The sequence below is a fragment of the Citrus clementina genome, unplaced genomic scaffold (genome assembly GCF_000493195.1).
Source record: "Citrus clementina cultivar Clemenules unplaced genomic scaffold, Citrus_clementina_v1.0 scaffold_1, whole genome shotgun sequence".
NCBI lineage: Eukaryota > Viridiplantae > Streptophyta > Magnoliopsida > Sapindales > Rutaceae > Citrus > Citrus x clementina.
In genome coordinates this window covers 12,614,445-12,617,888 of record NW_006263303.1, presented here as the reverse complement: position 1 = coordinate 12,617,888, position 3,444 = coordinate 12,614,445, and positions in this window count along the sequence as shown.

Below are 3,444 nucleotides of genomic sequence, written 5' to 3'. Positions count from 1 at the left end.
AATTTTTTTTTTTTAAAAAAAAAAAAAATATTTTTTTTTTTTTTTTTGCCACCTTCTTTTTCGGATCCCCAAAAAATTCTTGAGGAGGCAAGTGGCAAGACAAAACAACTATTTCTCTTTTAATTGCCCAGTTTCCATTTTAATTTATGTAAGGCATTAAGCCATTTAAGAGACTTTCCTTATTTGCTTTAGATTAGGCGTCTTCTTTAAGTAATTAATTCTGATTTGATTTTGTTTCTGATTTATTTACAAAAATTCCAAGGGCAATTATGGGATGTAAATTCTTGTAACAAGCCACATATATGTATTTGCATCCAATAATAAAGATATATTTGTTTTGATGCAATTGGCTTGAGAGTTAATTCTCTTTGGTTTTTAAGCTAATTCTTTGGACTTATCGGATTTCCATGACATTCAAACTCTTGACTTATCAATCAGTCCATCCATAGTTGATTGTGTCATCCCCATATACTAAGGTTCATGCCTTCACTGAGCATCGGGTCGCAGTTCCATACAATTCCAGGTCTAGAATTTGATCTTACAGACTAAATCGATTAGGGTTACGTCAATTCTTGGTGAGATTCATATCATTTGGTATCATAACAGGGTTCTAACTAGGTTTTGCTTATCCTTTTCTTTCATTTTTATTCCTGTTAATCATAAGTCTTAATTCGCATTGTCCCAAATTCGGTTTCGAAAAATCCCTAAAACATTTTGGCTGAATTTTGTACCCTTTCTAGAAATTTCGTGTCTCTTTTTAAAAAAAAAATCATTGAGCTGTGAGTCTTGCTTTAATTTCTGAGTTTCGTTAGACTTCTATATCGAGTTGTACTCAAAAAGAAAAAGAAAGGATTTGAAAAGAAAAAAGAAAATAAAGAAATAAGAGAAGAAAGAAACAAGAGGATAGTAAGAGTACCAAAAAAAAAAAAGTCCACAAACTCTGGTTAAAATTTTTTGTTCGTCTCCCATTATTAGTGTCTTAGAGAGCCCAAAATTGTTTTTGACCCATAGTGTGAAAATTTTCTTTTGCTCAAAATTTCAATAATTTCTGCTTCCGGAACCTGATCGTACATGTTCATTACATTCTTGCTTTTGAAATTCAAATCTCCTTGGTATAATCTTTGCGAATTGCTGTTGGAATTTTAATATTGGTTTGATTAGTTTGATAAGAATCAAGTAAGAATTACTACGAGTGGAAAAAGCAAGAGAGTGTGAGCGTATTAGAGGATAAAAACCAACTAATTTGAGTGAAACACAAGTGGAATTGAGTGAATTATTTTCTTGAGTGAAACACGTAAGGGAGTGTGGGTGAGGTCCTTTCCACATTATTTCTGATATCTTTTTGCAGATTTCAGCCATGTCTTACAACCAGGAATAAAGGGCAGATGAAGAGGCTCAACAACTAGTTGTCCAAAATTTGCAAATTCAAGCATTGATAGGGGAGATGAGACGTATGATGAGGACTGAATTAGGGCACATACATGAGCTGATACGAACCCCGTCAAGAATTAATGTGACCCTAATCAATTTAGTCCCTAAGATCGAATCTAAACCCATAATTGAATGGAACTGCGACCCAATGCTTATTGAAAGCACGAACCTTGGCATGTGAAGATCCTACAATCAGTTATGGATAATCTGATTGATAAGTCAAGAGTTTGAACACCACAGAAATTCGATAAGTTCAAAGAATTTATTTAAGAACTAAAGAGAATAACCTCTCTCACCAATTGCATCAAAACGAATATGTCTCTGTTTATTAGATGTGAGTACATTTTATAGGGTTGGTTATAAGAAATTTTGGAAATAAATCCTAGACCAAAATCAAATCTGAATCTGAATCTAAGTGAATAGGAAAGAATCTAAATCAAATTAGAATCCTAATATAAGCAAATAGGAAAGAATCTAAATCAAATTAGAATCCTAATCAGCTTAAATGTCTTACATCAATTAAAATTGAAACTAACCGATTAAAATAGAAATAACTGATTTGTTTCTCTAATAGCCTCCTTAAGAAATGAGAAAGTATCCGAAAAAGGAAAATAATATATTTTCCCGCTATAATGTGCAAGCCAGCTATTTTATTGAACCGATTATTTGGAAACTTCAAGAGAAATGCATATGTGATTCCTTCAAAGACCCTCCATGAATTTGATTAAGCCCATGTTGCTTGAATCAACCTATTAAGCGCTTCTTTGAATTTCTTTGCTCGAGCTCTTGTGACGAGTTCAACAGGAACTTAAATAGGATCTGAATATGCATCATCCCATGTGCTTGTGATAGTTTTGTCCTTAATCTCATCATTCCCCTCCTCTTAAAGAGGATTTGTCCTCAAATTATCACCTGCATCAAAAGGACTCAAATTAGAAACATTAAATAGCACTTACGCTGTACTCACCAGGCAAATCTAGCTTGTATACATTGTCATTGATTCGTTCTAAGACTTGGAAAGGACCATCCCCTCAAGGTAATAACTTAGATTTCCTTCGTTCCTACAATCATTCCTTGCACATGTGTAACCACACCTAATCACCGGGTTCAAAGACTAGCTTATGTCGCCCTTTGTTGGCTTGTTTAGCATATTGCTCAGTTCTCTGCTCGATGTTGAACTTCACCCTCTTGTGTATCTATTTAACAATTTTAGCCTTTTTCTTGCCATCTAAGTTAACATGCTTAGAAACAGGTAATGGAGTTAAATCCAATGGGGTTAAAGGATTAAAACCATAAACAATTTCAAACGGTGAATACTTAGTTGCAAAATGAACAGAATGATTATAAGCAAACTCAACTTGTGGTAAACAATCTTCCCAAGTTTTGTTGATGATGTCGAATCAAATTTTTCAGAACAGTCCACACAAGATGATCAGACTGCCTTTCTAATTGCAGAATCTTCAGATTCTGAAGATATTTCTGTCATCTCTACAGTTCAAACTGTTAACCATGTTTCCACTATTCCAAGGCCTTCTCTCAAGATGTCCATCCTTCCTTCCAAATTCCATAAACCTATTCCTGTTATTGGGTTTATTGACACTGGTGCAGATACCAGTATGATTGATTCTTCTGTTCTTCCATCAGACCGTTAGGAACCTCATTCTAAACTTTTCCGAGCAGTTAATCGTGAGACCTTTGAAACAACTTTGATTACCAAAAAACCCATTGGTATTCAATTCTTTCCGAATTGTATAATTTGGAAAAAGATTGTAGCCTCCAAACTTCCAGATAAAGATTTACTCATCGGTTTTGACATTCTTCAGTGGCCATTAATATGCCTGTAATGTCAGCATATTCAGACTCGAAGTCAGTGGAGGCATTTGAGATAGCATGGCCATTTGAAAAATCTTTCCCAGAGAGATATCAGCTATACTCATATTTGTGGCTGTCAAATAGTCTATCGATTACAGAATCATGCCCTCGATCTTCCTACACCATACACAACTTCTGATG